Source organism: Dipteris shenzhenensis, chromosome 27, assembly GCF_047967505.1.
Source record: "Dipteris shenzhenensis isolate YYH24624 ecotype China chromosome 27, Dip_SZ_1.0, whole genome shotgun sequence".
Classification (NCBI taxonomy): domain Eukaryota; kingdom Viridiplantae; phylum Streptophyta; class Polypodiopsida; order Gleicheniales; family Dipteridaceae; genus Dipteris; species Dipteris shenzhenensis.
The window spans coordinates 36,338,725-36,356,058 of NC_141622.1; positions in this window are offsets into that span (position 1 = coordinate 36,338,725).

Sequence of the window (17,334 nt, forward strand, 5' to 3'; positions counted from 1 at the left end):
ATTCAAACAAAGTGTCAGCCATACAACATGCCAAACCACCCAAAAACATTAAGCAGCTTCAAAGATTTATAGGCCAAATTAAATGGAACTGTAGATTTCTTAGATACCTTGCTGACATATGCTATCCTCTCACAAAACTCACACGGGAAACTGAGCCATACATCTGGGGTGATGCACAACAATATGCTTTTAATATCCTGTAGAAAATGTTGATGATAGCTCCTATACTACAACTCTCTAACTGGACTCTTCCATTTGAGGTTTTTGTTGATGCTTTTGATGCAGTACTAGGTGCAATGCTTATGTAGCAAAAAACACCTAAGTGGCTCAGACCAATTTACTATTGCAGCAAAATCTTAACAAAGCATGAAAAGAACTATGCAGTCACAAAGAGGGAAGCACTTGGAATGATCTATGCATTGCACAAATTTTAACATTATTTATTGGGCAACAAAGTGAATTTTCATGTAGTTCATCAAGCTCTCATTTACTTAGTGATGAATAAACTGCAATTGACAGGAAGATAGGCTAGATGGATGCTCTTGTTGCAGGAATTTGACTATAGCATTGTGCATAGGCCTAGAAAGCAACATGCCATTGCTGATTACTTGAGCAGGTTGCTATTAGGAGAAGCTCCAATAGGTATACCAAATGGACTTCGTGATGCAGGCATTTTCATGGTAAGAATTAAAGAACTACCAAATTGGTATGATAAATGCTACTCTTTCTTACTAATGGTTTGATCTCAGAAACATTAACTAGGGATCAGAGAAAGAAACTTGTTTTATAGAGTAGACCTTTCCTAGTCATTGCTGATGTTTTGTATAGAAGAGGAATTGACCAAGTAATTAGAAGGTGTGTGCAAGATCATGAGCAAAAAGCTATCCTAGCTGAAGCCCATGGAGGACCAATAGGAGGACCCTTTTCTGGAGACATTACAGGTAAGAAGATTTTGCAAGCTGCTTTATGGTGGCCCACAGTTTTAAAAGATGCTCATAATTAGGCCAAAGCATGTTTGCCATGTCAAAGAGATGATAGACCACTTGACAATGATAGGATGCCCCATCAACCAATTCTCCCCTTGGGACCTTTTCAGAAATGGGGACTAGATTTTATTGGACCCATCAAACCTCCAGCAAAGTTTTTAGGTAATCAATATATTTTGGGTGCCACTGACTATGGTACAAAATGGGTTGAAGCTGTAGCACTCAAGACATGCAAGGCTAGGACTGTAGCACTTTCCTTAATCATAACATTGTCACTAGGTTTGGTGTTCCTATTGAAATAGTGTCAGATAGAGGGACCCATTTCCTCAACAAAACAATTAGGAAGATGACTAAAATGCACATGATGTTGCATAAAAAGTCTACAGCCTATTACCCACACAAGCCAATGGGTAGGCTAAAAGCTCCAACAAACTGATGAAAAAAGTATATAGAAGAACAGTGTAGATGATCACCTAGAGGATTGGGATCAACACTTGGATTCAGTACTATAGGCACTTAGAACAACACACAAGGTTGCAACTAGATTAACACCTTTCAGGTTGGTGTATGGATGTGAGGTAGTAGTACCTATGGAATTTCTGGCAGGTAGCCTAAGAGTGGCAATAGATAATAGATTATTTCCAAAAGATTCCATCAATGCAAGATTAAAACAACTTCTACAATTGGATGAGGATAGGCTCACAAGTTCACATACTGCTAATATTATTCAAACTGCTAGTATCCTTTGAGTGGACCAAGGAATGCCAAACATCCTTTGAAACCGTCAAGCTAGCTCTAGCCACTGCCCCAGTACTGAGGTCTCCCGACTGGAATGAAATATTCCATGTCCTCATTGATGCCTCTAACTTTGCCATTGGAAGTGTGTTAGCTTAGCCTGGGGAGCATAATTTGGATTACCCGATATACTTCGCTAGCCATCAACTAAATGAGCGAACAAGTTTGTCTTCTTTGTGGACCATCAAGCACTGTTGTACTGCTAATCCTATTAGAATTTGACTTTACAGTCGCGGTGTGCAAGGGCAAAACCCACGTTTTAGTCGACCACCTATCAAGGATCCCTAATGGCAAATCTCTGACTAGAGTAGAAGATGATCTTCTCGATGCTTCCCTCTTCTTCCTCAACATCATTCCAGAATGGGCCGTCGAGATCAGCCCATTACTTGGCCAACAGCCCACCCCTAGGCCAAGACCTTAAGAAGGATAGGGCTCGTAAACTCATTAAGGATGCAATGCCATACCAGCTGATAGCAAGCCAACTCTACTGCGGGTAAGGATGGCATACTGCGAAGATGCATGTGCAAGCATGAATACATCGAGGTGCTTGAAGAAGCACACTTAGGAATCACAGGAGGCCATTTTGCCGCTGAGGTTACAGCATGAAAAGTGCTGCAACTGGTCTCTGGTGGCCAACGTTCTTCGAAGATGTGTCCGAATTCGTCAAACGATGTGACCCTAGCGCATCTAAATCCCACACAAGGCCGACATGATGCCCCTAACCAGGATCCTAGCTGACCAACCCTTCGAGAAGTGGGGCAGCAATTTCATTGGTCCCATAAGCCTAGCTACCACTAAGGGGATCGGGGCTCGATACATCATCCTAGCGACCGACTACTTCACCAAGTGGGTAGAAGGAAGAGCCATAGTAAAGGCTGATGCAAGATCCACCGCCAAGTTCTTATATGAACAAGACATCACACGGTTTGGATGCCCATTGGAGTTAGTTAGCGATCGAGGAACTCACTTCCTCAATGAAACCATAGCAATCCTAACAAGCGAGTTTATGATCATTCATAGGAATCAACGCCCTACTACCCTAGAGCAAATGGCTTGGCCGAAAGCTCCAACAAAACTTGCTGTAAGATTATCACATGTACGGTAGAAGCCACTCATACCGGCTAGGCGTATAAGTTCATAGCAGCGTTATGGGCCTACAGGACCTCCTACAAGGTGGCAATGCATTGTACCCCTTCAAATTAGCCTTTGGGGTAGAGGCAGTAATGCCAATGTAGTATGTGGTGCCTAGACTCCATCTTGCTATAAAGGAAAGACTCACGGAAAATGCACTAGTCGAACAACTAGTCGACCTCGAAAAGCTAGAGGAGACAAGGTTGCGAGAGTAGCCTACGCTCTTCGAGTAGAAAAGGCCCGATGTAAAAAGTGGTTCGACTACAACCTCAAGAATAAGGACTTGGCAGAAGGAGACTTGGCACTCCTGTACAGTGTCCGCAACACCAAACACAAGCTTAAGTACCGAGGTATGGGTCCTTACCGCATAGTTGCAATCACCCCCTAAGGGGCGTGCCGAATAGCCACCCTTGATGGGATAGAAATGGATGGCTACCTAAATGGGAGCAAATTGAAAAGATACTACGGACCACTCACTATCCCTACCCTTCAAGCTGTACATAGAGAAAAAGAGCTCAAGGCAGAGGTAGCTAGAATGAAGCGCCAAGCCATTGAGGAAGCTAGAATCCATAATGCTAAGATCCGATAGCATAGACAAATGACCCTTTTTAAGGCAAAGAATGAATGGATTCAACTAACAGATGAGCTAACAATAGAGCCAGCTAGGTTTCTAGGATTGATGACAGGGCAACCTCACGAGGTTGCTGATGTGGCAGTTGCTGAGGTGATGACATGGCTGATCAGGTCTACCACGTGGCACCAAGTCTAAGGTTGACCAAAATCTTGAAGATTCTCTGAAATCTACGAAGATTTCGTCAACTGGTCTTTGCAACTACTAGGCTAGCTACTGGGTGCTGGCTAGCGACGTTTGGAGTGGGTTGTTGTCACTGGAGAGCGTCGACTGAAGGAGACGGTAAGCTCACTGTATAGCTGAGGTGTGATATCCCGTCGAGGGTGAGTGCACACAGAGAATGCTGGGTGCTACGGTTGTTGAAGGCACTGTGGACGGAGGTGGCCCATGAAGGAGGCGATGAAGCTGCTGTGGTTGTTGTCGAGAGTCTTGGAGCCTTGGAGTGCCTTTGCTATAGATTTGGTGAAGAGCCTTTGCGGCTGGTCGTTGTAAAGGAGCCCAGGAGATCATTGGCCCCTAGAGCACTAGAGTAGTCTGTGCACGAGTTGTAGAGAAGAGGCTTTGCATGATTATCATGGAGGTCACTGGAGAGCTGTTGTAGTCCGGTTGCTTGGGCAAGCATCTGTGTGTTGGTTGATGGCGGATCTACAGACCGAGCGTTGTAGGCCTAAACGTTGTAGAGGCAAGCCCACTACTGCTATACATTGATAGCCTGATTGCTTGGATGGGCTGCCGGTGGAGTCGAAGCTAGAGTTTCTTTGTTGTTGGAATACCAAGGAGCCGCTGGAGACTATGCGGCTACTACTTGGAGGCCTGATGCTTTCTTGGAGCCATCAATTGGGAGTTATTAGAGAGATACTAGCAACTGCAGTAGAGAATCAATCTCCTCATGGGACTTTTGAAGTTCCAGATATACTGCTCAGGCACCAAGCTTAGTTTCCTGAGCAATCTCTTTGCAAAGAACCTTCTCGATTTTGAGCTCTCAAAAGAATCAAGGCAATGAATAACTCTCACAAATCTCTCTCTCTCTCTCTCTCTTTCTCAATCCAAGAAGAAGGAATTCTTGGAATTCTCTCAACGGAATCAAGTGAAGAATGAATCTAAATCTCTGTATGACCAAAATCTTTCAATGCAAACCTTAATGGAATGAAGAGTAATCCTCACAAAGAACTCAAGCAATGAACGAAAAACTCTCTCTCTTTCAATAGACGGAAATTCCTCACATGAACGGAATTCTATCTTTCATCAACAGAATGAAAGGATGCTTAATCACTCTCAATCAATCTTGATCTATCACTCTCTCTCACGTGGATCGCAATGCCTCAGCGGAAGGCAAGGGAGCTCTGATACCATGACAAAATATGAAGAGGGGAGAGGAGAAGAGTGGAGATGAGGAGAGAGGGCACAGCTAGAGAACACACCACAAATGACTAACTATACACTAGATTTAGTTGAAAAAATAGAATATATACAAACCCATTTAGGGTTAGGGTTAGGGGATCTAACCCTTTCCTTTATAGCACTCTATAAGGTTAGTGCTATGCACATATGATCACATGATGGTGCTATGCACACATGATCACATGATGTTGAGCGTGAACTCTCAACACCCCAGAGCCCAGTCCTTCTGCTACTCCTCGCTCCTTAAGCGCTTGCACCACTGCTCTACTACTCCCCCGCCCGAGGACCTTTACTATGAGGTTACTATGGGTCGAGAGATAGTAGAAAATAAAAAGGGGATGCAAGCGCCATGAGGCGGTTGATGAGCCACCATTTCAAGAATGGCATAACACTTGACTACTGCTAGCTCCAAGATGACGACAAGAAGAAGGTAGCCTTGCAGGAATTGAGAAGACAATTCCCTAACCCCCCCAAGTAAGAGTTTGATGAGCACTACATGCGAGAGTGCATGTGTGGTGTCTTGAAGCATCAAAAGTCAGAGTTGCGAGATGCCATCGTGGCAAAGATTCTTAAAACCAGCTGGGCAGATAAAGGTTGAGTAGAAGCTTTTGATGAAGGAGCTGAGGGACACGCCCACAAAGTTTGACACAATGAGAAGAAGGTTCTGATGAGACGATTGGACACCGTAGGTGCTTCGCACCTTGGCAATGGTAGACGGGCCGCGTTTGAGGCATGGGTGGTAAGTCTAATTCTCATTTAATTTATTGTTTTATTTGTTTTATTACATATTTCATGCACTTTATCTAGCTCTCATAATTTGGGTCCACAACAATCTGTAATTGATCGCCATCCCACAGACGACGAGCAGAAATGTGCATTCCACATAGGAGCAAGGAAGTGGTTCTTTGAGATGGAGGCACAGGGAGTGGTAGTCGATTGGTCTACGGTTGCTGCTCATGGGGTATAAATCTACTTCAACTCATGGGGTATAAGTATACTCCAACTTGTAATCTCACTTTTTAAATTGTTTTATTCTTTAAGCTCCAATCTAATTTCAGATTAAAATGGTTTTACTCTTACGGTGCAATATCAAACGTCCCATCAGCGGAGGCGAGCGGTAATGATGAGGCAGTTCTCAGTGGATTTGGCATAGACATCGATGAGGGACATGGATCAGGTGGAGGTCAGGAGGGCCAGGGATCAGGTGGAGGCCACTAGGGCTAGAGATCAGACACACTTGTATACAGGGAGGGCGAGGTTGACGACGACGACGACGACGAGTCGGATGAGCAGTAGTAGTAGTAATAGTAGTTTGTATATACTTCGACATGTATATGCTTTTGTCTATCGGCTCGTTTGAGCAATTTTGTATCACCCTTTTCAAAAGGAAAATTTTGTAACAAACAAGGTTGTATATACTTGAGCATGTATATGCTTTTGTTTGTTGGCTCATTTGAGCGATTTTGTATCACCCTTTTCAAAAGGGAAATTTTGTAATAAACAAGGTTTGAGAGTTTTATTTCACATGTTTGCTTTCAAACATTCTTTTGTATTGCCAAAAAAAAAACATTAGTGGGGCAAAATGGGGCTACAACAAGCCCTGTTTTGCCCCACAAAAAGAAAAATTGTGTTCTGTTAAAGGTCGGTATATGGCGATGGTTATTTGATACAAAGTTGGTATATATCGACCTTTACCACAACACTACCAGTGTCTGTATATACCGACGAATTTATACCGATGCACATTTTTCGATACTAATCCAACATAATTGCCGACCTTTTTACCCTTTAATTTTAAAAAAATTAGTGTAAAAAGGGCAGTGTTTGTGTTGGAAAACGGCCTATACCTTGTAGTGATTGGAGGAGAGAATAATATGCTAGACGATGTGGTATGTCAGGATGGTGTAAAAGACGTTTCTTTTTAGGCACATCTGCATCACTATTAGTACAACAAAGATATGTGACACATGTCAAAGATGAAAGGAATAGATGCCAACACGGTGACTGGAAGGTTAACTGCACATATGCAAGCTTGGTGGTGCTATCCAAACAATCATGAGCCATCTTCAATTAATAAAAGTTCAAGCCACATAAACAACACCGATGTTCTGGTTGAGGCCCCTTTCCTGATATAAAGCATTTCATTTGACATGGAAGAACTTGGTTAAATCATCTCGAAAACAAGTGGTATCATGCAAGGATCCAACTCAACCCGATGGTTTCGTTTCACATACAACAATTTTCTTAAAACATACAAACAAGTTGTATCATGCAAGGATTTAACTCAACCCTATGGTTTCGTTTCACATAAAACAGTTTTCTTAACACATAAAGAAGAAACCTTAAGTTAGAAAATTTATAAGTTTTAATAATAAGATGAATATCATCCATAAGGCCTGACCGAGATCGAAAAAGAAGACGGATTGAATGTGCAGCATGGAAAAGGGGGAAGAAAGCTGAGAGAGAGAGAGAGAGAGAGAGAGAGGATTTGAAGGGAAGAAATTAGCAATGAGAGAGGGAGAAAGAGAGAGAGGATTGGAAGCGTTGGTGTGGCTCCACGTGGTGGGAATCCCAAAAAAAAAAGAGCTTTCTGAAATGCCCATGGGCGTTACTTAAGCCTCCATATATGGCAGGCCAAAAAACATAACAACTAAAATGACTTGCCATTCACACTCGCTTTTTGAGAACATTAGATGGAGGCAGGGGTGTCGTATCTGTAAACGTCCTCGAGGTGGCTCGATGCTCATACTATTGCTTTCCAATTGTTCTCCTTAGCCATTGTGGAGGACTGACTCTCTAAACAATCCTCAAAGCTGATGCTTGGTCTTGTTTTGGATAGTTAAATGGGGAAGTCGATCAACCTTCGGTGCTTTGTCATTTGCCCTCCTTGGACAGCCTCCCGTTCACCTCCATCGGAGTGTCACTTGGTCTGCACTTCTCCATCCGGTAAGACTCAAGAATCTCCTTGGAGTACTTCTGTTGTGAAATATAGATCTTATTCATCTCAAACTCTGGAATCTCCTTAGAGTTCTTCTGTTGTGAAATGTAGATGCTATTCTCAATGCTGAGACGTAATGCGACCTCCCAAGGTCACTCACCTCAAACTCTATCGTGACTAAAACTTGACGATCTTTTCGCATGGTCCCCTGTCATGATTAGATTGGCAATATAGAATGAGTACAACTCTTTTGCATCCCTCCCAAAAGAGATGGAGGTTGGCGTTTGAAGTACTGCTGAACAATTTACTTCACATTGCTGAACAATTTATTCCATGTGAAGTAGTCATCAATGCGCGTGTACCATGCTCTTGGGGCATTGTGGAGTGCCTCATTGAGTCTGCACACTGTCCCTTGGAACAACCTGAAATCCTAGAGATTATCCCACATACACCTCCTACCCCAGGTCTGTGTTTAAGAAAGCTGACTTCACGTCAATCTCAAGTACTGGCAATGTCTGATGTGTAACAAAGTGCAAGAACTGTCTTGATCGTTGTCATCCTTTTAGTTGGAGCAAATGTTTCCATATATTTGAAGCCTTCTACCTACGTGTATTCCTTGCAAAATCTGATCATATCTCTAGGCCTAGATCATCCTTGAGTGACGTAGACTCCAATGTGTACTGATATGTGAAACCAATCAATAAATCAACATGAATCACATATGAGAGAGCTAGTGGAGTCGCTAGTATGTCGAACCATCCCTGAGCGTGAGGTCTAGACAATCCTAGAGCCAAGATAAACTTGATACTAAGATCGTGTCCCATACCATAGCAACTCACTCATGAAAGTGATGATGTCATATTCCTTGCTTTGAAGCTACTTTGCTTGAAGGCTATGGCATTCAAATCTTGGGCAAAAGTACACTTCTCCCTATCAAGGGAGGTTGAACTTTTTGGAGGGCTGCTTCAACACATCAATGTCAGCAACATTTAACCAAGAATAGTTCACATATGAGAGAGAGATGAAGAGAAATGTAGATCTATATCAACATAGCCCAATCAAGTTGAATACTGAAGGTCTACCACGTATAATATTTTTGGAAACCACGCTCTCCTCTACTGGATGTTATAGCTTCCTGCACAACCTAGGGCTGAAACATTCGTGACCCTGATTTTACCCAAAAACTTTTAGAAAAATATACATTGTACAGATTACATTAACATAGAGCTACAAAACTTTCAACTTGAAACTTCAAACTTCAAACTTGTATTAATATTGAAGTCATGAATCATGATTCATGAAGGTTCAAAGAGTCCAACCTCTAGAGACCAGAGTCATCTGGAATTTGGATTCTGATACATAGTGTCAATGATAGATCAATACTACAGCAAACATCATGATCAAAGGTAGTAGGTAGTAGAAACTTGGAAGTAGGTACTCAACCAAAACATCAAAGGCAAAACATCATATAAGAAAAGGCTGCCACAGCTCGGAAATAAATCTGAAAATTGAAGTGCATCACGATTCACAAGTTACAACCAATGAGGCTCAAGCCTCAAGCTGCATCCTCATCTTCATTCTCTTGCTCATCCTCATCCTCATCATCATCTGCATCAATGCCATCCTCCTCCTCCTTGAGACCATCCTTGAGGCCAACCACAACCACAGTCGGCCAACAGTGTACGAAGTACGGATTAGCAACGTACGGATTAGAATAGTGCTAAAAAATACATTTTCCAAGGTTTTGGCCAGGTATAAAATCGATCCCCACAAAAAAAAAAAAAAAAAAAAACTCATACAGAAGGCCATACATAATAATGTACGTACGGACGTACAGAAAAAATGTCTGTACGTGCACGGACCTAACTATGTGCCCCACTTGCACAATGCCTAAATACTTTTGCACAACTCTTGAGGCAGGGGATGAAGAGACATATGAGTGTGATGGAGAGTGGCGGTGCAACCGTGACTATTTATTGCCCAAGTAATGGGCAGTGTTGGGCTGGCCAGCCCATTGACCTAAACGTAGACTTGGGGCTGATCAAGAGCCAACCTGGGAATAACATGCCATGTTCCATCTGTGCCATGTCATTGTTTGCCACATCATCTTTAGCACTTGACAACGGCTGCCATGCCACCCGTCGACTTGCTCGTGTGGTTGTTTTGCCACTTCAAGAATGTGTTGTGAATGCCACATAAGGCCACATCAGCATCTCGGGTACCTCTTGTAAGCTCTCTCTTTGCTACTAATAAGATTTCTCTTTCATGCCTCTATTCTAATCTCAACACACTTTGGGGGACTCGAGGTTGAGGGGGAGGAAGGGGCTAGAGAAGGGGAGGGGCGGGGGGGGGGGGTTTAGAAGAAGCTATTCGTAGGAGTGGAGCTGAGGGAGAAAACTTTTGGAGAGAGGTTGCTATCTTTGAAGGAGTGTTCAAAGGGGGAGGAGAGGATGGTAGTCAAGTGCAAGAGGAGGAGGGTATTGAAGCCTAGTTGAGCGGCTTCTCAATGTAGTGGATCTCAAGAGGACCTTGCATCCCTTGGTTCCATAAGCCCACACACCCGGTCTCATTCTACTTGAGTGGGAGGAAGTATCTAGCCAAGCCAAGTTGGGCGCCTTGTTGAGGGTCTATGCAATGTGTGCATCCTTAGAAGCGTGTGCACACCTTCGCCCTATCGCCAAATTCCTTGTCATTGGCCAAGGGTCTGGGAGCATCTTATCGTGTGGCACAACTTGCCTTCGCTCAAGGTCTCTAGCATGATCTTTTGAGGGGGGGTCATAGGGTTTTCAGCACCATCCTTATTGTTAACGTCGCAAAGCCACATTAAAGTTATTAAAGGTTACTAAAGGGTTCTTCACCACTGTTCTCATATTCAAAGCAGTAGTGAGCAGCATTTCCCCAAGGACGAGAGAAAGACAAAGAAATGGAGGACGGAGTGAAAATTTAAGGTGATTGTGAGAGAGGGACGAGCAAGGGGGGAAGAAAGCAGGGACAGTCATGGGGCTATGCACTAGGTTGGAGGGTGTTAGGAAGGGGAAATCTGTTAGGAAAGAGCAAGGGAACGAAGACCTATGCATCGATTGAATAGCCAATTGAGAGGTTTGGGAGACAAGGAAGAGGAAGAGAGAGCATGAAGGGGGGGCATCGCAGTCAATGGTTGGATGGCAAGAGATGAGGAAGCAGGGGCTGTGTGGAGGTAATGTGAGGAAGGGATGTGGCTGAGAAGGACAGGTTGAAAGGGACATGGAGGAAGAGAAGGTGGAGGCGAAGAGAAGAAGGGTGGCGAGAGGCGAAGCGAGCGGAGGGGGGCACAGCAAGCGGGCGGGGAGGCAACAGATGTGGGAGAAGAAGGGGCGGGCGGGAGCACAGCAACGGGTGCAAGAGCAAAAGAGGAGGTGGGGAGGGCGGGGGAGTGCAGAGGGAGAGGATGCAATGGGATAGGCAGGGGCGGCGCGGCGTCACGAGGAGAAGCTAAAAGACATTCTTCAAAAGGCATAATCTTCATGAGGTTTATTTGAGGTTGACAAGACTGAGCCAGATTGGGTTGAGCCTAAAGGGTGGGATGTGAGGGGCAGCACGGTGTTGGAAATATAGAGGTCACCTCTGCATCTGTAAGCTCCTAAATGAGGAGAGCATTGGGGGAATAAACCTAGTGTTTGAGGGAATGTCACATGGGCAGCAAACAGGCTGCCATGTGGGCAGCACGCCTGGCTTGGAAGGGAGGCTTGAGGGTGTACAGAATTTCAACACAGGGAGTATGAAAGCTGCAGCACAGATCTTGTAGCTGCAGGACAGTGCTGAGGTGGTGCAAATGTACGCCTACATGCCGGGATATGAGGAGGTTGGAGACGCCAGCAAAGGGGCAGGTATTGGGCCTGCCTTGGACCCCGACTGGAGCACAAGAGAGGAGCAAGGGAGGGCTGGCCCCTTGCCCTTATATAGGGCTGGTTGGCCTGAGCCAACCAAGTCGGTTGGGACAGCCAACCAAGTCGGCCAGCAGGAGGCAAAGAAGTTGGCCCCTAGAGTCGGCCATTTGCCCTAGGGGATCGGTCATTTTTGGGGCAGGTTTGCCCTATAAAAGGAGGGCCTATTGGCCTCATGTTACATTATCTGGACAGGAGTAGTAAGAAGGGGAGCCTTGGGCCTATACACAGGAAGTGAAGGTGACCGTGAAGGAGCTGCAGACTGAGCTTGAGTGGCAGCCCACCTAGGCTAAGGTTCCGGACAGCAAGGTGAAGAGATACTTTCTCTCCATATGCCTAATGGAGCACGCAGGCTTAAAGATCTAGAGGTGCCAGGCATGTAGTAGGAGAACCCTTTTGGGATTGTATATTGTCTAATTGTGGACGGACTGAAATATAAAGTGTTGTTCATTTGCTCGGAGGAATTAGCTTTGGTGTCTAAAGGATTGTACCCAGACGGGGGGCTTAGGTTCAGGTAGACGCCTGAAGGATCGTACCCAGGCTATGTAGATTAGGGCAAGTGATGGAAGCAATGGAGGTGGAAGCAATGAAGGAAAAGTCTACTGCTGTAATAGATTGCTGCAATATAGAAATGCGTACAAAGTACACCTAATATGACAAAACCCTAGGACAGGGTGTCCTAGTAGTACTAATTGTACTAATTGGTACATGGACCAACTCTATGAAGTGTCCTAACTGCCTATAACCATGCCTACAAGGCACATACCAAGGAATGAGTGGCACCTATGGATAGCCCATAGAATGGCCTTCAAACCCCCCTCCATGGTATGGGCTGAAGTATCCTGGAGACATCTCAGAATATCTAAAGAACTAATGTCATGGTTGCACATGTTCATCCTGTAGGGATATAGCAACCTATGACTGTACAGAGCATAACATATCAAGTCACTAAGGGTTTTAAGTTCAAGCTTGCTGGAAAGCTTCAAACTTAGGTCGAGGAAGAGCCTTTGTAAAAAGATATGCCAAGTTGTCTTCAGTGGGAACATAAGACAACTGAATATCACATGTTGATAATCTCTCTCTGACACAGTGATAGTGAACCTCAGTATGCTTTGTGCAGGCATGGAAAACTGGGTTCTGTGCAACAGCCAAAGCACTTTGACTATCAGTGAAGATGACGGTAGGAGCTGTCTGACATACATGAAGATCTGCAAGTAACTTCCAGAGCCAAACACACTCCATTGTAGCTGTAAGAGCTACTGTGTACTCGACCTCACATCTAGAAGTAGCGACTGTAGTCTACTTCTTGCTGAACCAAGAGATGCATGAAGTACCAAGCATGAAACAGTCGCCACTATGTGACACACGGGTGTTGGAACAGCCAGCCCAATCATTGTCAGTGAATCCATGCATGACACGTGAAGATTTGGCCTCGTAGAGAAGGCCCAAATGCTGCTTGCGTTTGAGGTACCTGAAGACATGCTTCACGGCCTGCCAATGGTGTATAGAGGGTCTGTGCATATATCTGCTCAACTGGGAACCAACGTATTGAAGATCGGGCCTGGTATGGCATAAATAAGTCAAACAACCAAATGACTGCTGATAGAGAGTGACATCACATGCACCACTACCATCCTTAGATGAGAAATGAAAACCAGGCTCTAATGGTGTGGATATTGGCTTGCAATCCTTTAGATAGGTCTAGGTTAGTGTTCTTGTTCACTTCTACCCACTGAAGAAGGGTAGGTTAGTGTTTCCGTCTCAGAGTTTAGATAGGTTGAGGTCATAGCCTAGGATAGGAGCCCCAAAGGCTCTCGCCTATGATATAGGCAATGGTAGGCCCCAAAGAGCCTCCCAAATGCAGCACCAAGCAAGGCCTAATGGACCAGGGAAGGTGCCTTTTATAGGCAGCCTTGGCCCCTACCAAGTCGGCCCTAGGACTGGTAAATCAAGCCCTACCAGCCAGCCAACCAGCTGACTGGCTGGTCGGCCTGTTTGGGCTGGTAAAGTCGGGCCTACAAGCCCCTATATAAGGGGGCCTTTGCTCCCTCTTTCCTCATTCAGTCCTCAGCCTTCCAGGGAGTTTTCCAGCCCTTGTGCAGTCCTAATTCAACTCCAGCCAGCCTCCATACAGCAGCCCAAGGCCACCATACAGATCAGGCCCAAGGAGAGGGTGATTGGCAGCACAACAGTTCGGGGTTGGAGTCAGCACAATCAAGGAGGTTTGAGTTCTGTTTCAGCAGCTTTTCCTTTCAGCTTTACAGCTCTTTTCACAGCCCTTTCTCTCAGCTTCACTCAGCTCTAATCTCTCAGGTCTCAGCTCTTTCTGTCCTCGGTTTCACCTCTGTTCACGTCTCTCATGCATGCAGTTCAATGGCATGCTCGCAGACACCACTAGCCTCTTCGATAGCCTTGCACAGTGGTCTACAACGTCAGTGCGGGCATCATTGAGGCCTTGGTTGTGGCTGGACTGTTTCTCAAGATTTGTAGGTCAGCTTTCCATGTTCAAGTTGTCATCCTCATAGTCGCATCTCGTGCCCTCTTGAGGACTGTCTTTTGTATTTTCAGGTTCTCAAAGTTTAAAGAAAATTATCCCCTGTATTGGGGGAGGGTTGTTAGAAATCGACCAAGAGAGGGTACGCACATCGGAAGACTGATAGAATTGCCCAGGAGCTCACACAGTGTGGTGTGGGGTGTGGAATCACAAACTTCTTAACTTAATGTGCATTTGGTGTGCAAGCCAGTAAATAGACAATGCTCAGAGACAAATATAGAAGCAACACTTTATATTTCCGTCCATCCGGAAACTAGGACAGGATACAATACCAAAAGGTTCTCCTACTAGATGTCAAGCACTTCTAGATCTCTAAGCCCATTTGTTCCACCTCGAGCATATGTAGACTCTCTGTCCAGAGTGTTCTTTTCCACCTTTCTACCTGTAAATTAGCCTAGGTGGGCAGCTCTCCTCATGTGGGGGCTTACAGATGGGGATGTGACCTTTCCAACACCCCCTCTCACCTACACATCTCGGCCCAATGCCAACACATCGATGGCGATGCTCCAATAACTCCCTGTAGTCCTCTAGAACATTTCAGTGTCAAAATATTTTCTTGGCTTTTCCTCCAGTGGCTCCTGCTCCCCCAAGTCTGGTTCCACTTCCGCACACCATCCTGGTACACAGGTCCATCTATCCTGGCATGACCTCCTTCAGTCACGCTCCTACCTTCGAACTCCAGCAATCCAGACTTTCTTTTGACAAAAAGAATGGGAGCAGCAAATGGTGAAGAATACGGTCTGATGAACCCTGCGCACACTTACTGAGAAAGCAAAAATGGAGGAAAGGATTCTGGAATCAAGTCGATATGATGATCCTCTGGTCGGTGGGATGGAAGCTGAGGTGGCAAAGCATAATGTCCTGAAACTTCTGGAGTAAATCAACCATGGCTTGCCTCAAGGGAGGAGCGGGTTGTATTGCGTTTTGCTGGCAACAGACGTAGATAAAGCGCACACATTGCGCCCTTGTGGCTAGCACAACCTGCTTGAATGCGAGAAATCTATGGAATCCCTGGAATACTCTAATCTCTGCTAATGATGGATGGCTCAGGAAGACCTTCGATGATGGTGAAGGTATCATGCCGCCAATCAGTAACCAACAAATGTTCGCAGACCCATTGTATACTTAAGATCATGTCGCACCCTAGCAAAAGTGTAAAAATGAAATTCCATTGAAATAATACCTTCTAAACTGTGAATGAAAACTGAATGACCTTATGCATGATCTGAGCGTGTAATTTGGGCGTGAAACCATCCACGGCAAGGTCATGAGGTACTAGAGTGTACCCCATTTTTTTGGCCAACTATGGGGAGATGGCATCTTTTGAGCTCCCCATATCAAGAAGGACAATAAAACGCTGCCCTTTGGTTCTATCATAGGCCTGCTGGATAAGATCCCTCCTCTGGTCGTTGAGATCACTCTCCTTCTTACCTTTGAATACCATTGAAGGAACAAGATTCAACGAATTCTCAATGAGTGGTGAAGGGGACCACCCCTCTAGAAATCTCCGCCAAAAGTCCTTAGAGTTGCTACTAAACAGTAGTTCCTCCTCATTCTGGATGACAAAATCCAGCTTCTTCCTACGTACCAATCGACGATACTCGCGTAGCGTCTCTAGGTCGTTCGGGAGGTGGTTTTTGGTTTCGAATCTGAGTTGACAACGTAAAGCTTTGCACTCATCATTGTACCAGCTATTACAAGGGACGGTCCCAGGTCTACTGCCTGCCCACCCTGCATCTTGTGTGGGGATGCGACAGAATCCACATGCATGAGTGTAGCTTCATGCTCTGCAGACAAGGATGTAGCATCATTGTGTCGTATGAGATCACCCCTCTCAGAAAGAAACTGATTGCCTTTGTCCTGTACGATACCCAACTTGTGTTGTGGCAAGTTTGCCTCATCCCTAACTGTAGCTCTACCTTGGTCTCCTTCCATCGCACTTCCATGCGTATCTTTTCCATCATCCACCCATGTACTATTGGAAACAGTAGCTGTTTAGACCACTATGGTTGTGCAAGGGTTGCTTGCCATCATACACCTTCTCAAAAGTGTCATAACAGGCATCTTCCTTCTGCTGTCCATTGCCATAACAGCCATCTTCTTTGTGCTGTCCATTGTCTTCATAATTTGGGCTGCCATTTCAAGGTTGTACCATGTACTTGCAGGTTTTGTCATTCCTAGTAGTCATGAACGTATGCCATCTGGTAGTATCCCAGAAATCTGCATGCTTGGCCTGGTTTCCATTCCTACCATTAAGTTTAGTCCCATTCCTACTAGTCATGAACGTATGCCATCTGGTAGTATCCAAAAAATCTGCATGCTTGGCTTGGTTTCCATTCCTACCATTAAGTTCAGTCCCAGATGAATGCATCTCTATTGTGTGCTTCATAAACATGTCATTTAAGTTGAGCAGCTCAAGTTTTGATTGCGCTTTGAAAACTTTGTTCTCAAATTTTGAAAGTGCCAATACATGGCAGGAATATTTATGACATGCTGCCCTTGCATTTACAGCACTCATGCAAAATGCCTTCATTCCCATTATGGCTGCTAAGTATTGGAGGCAAAACTCCGAGGTATACTCATTTAGTGAGCAATAGTGAAGGGCATTATTCATGTGGCTATCTTTCCCACTGTACTGCTCCTGAATGTGTGGTGATGCAACGTTAGGGATTAAACCTGTCATGCATATCTTGCTCTTGCTGCACAATCTGCTTCTTAGTAGATTTGCTTTGGCATCCTTTGTTATCATCACTGTGGTCTTTAATATTTTTTTCCTTAATGGAGACCATAGTTGCATCCGTATGCATACGGTCCTTTTTTTCGTATGGATTCCGTATGGCCGTGACTTTTTGGGGGGGGCAAAAAATCGGGATGCGTACCTTATAGTATTACTTGGCTCCTATTTTATAATCCGTACGACGTCCTTGTGAAGGTTCCCGAATCCCAAGAAAGGCCGTACGTACTACAGTCTACGC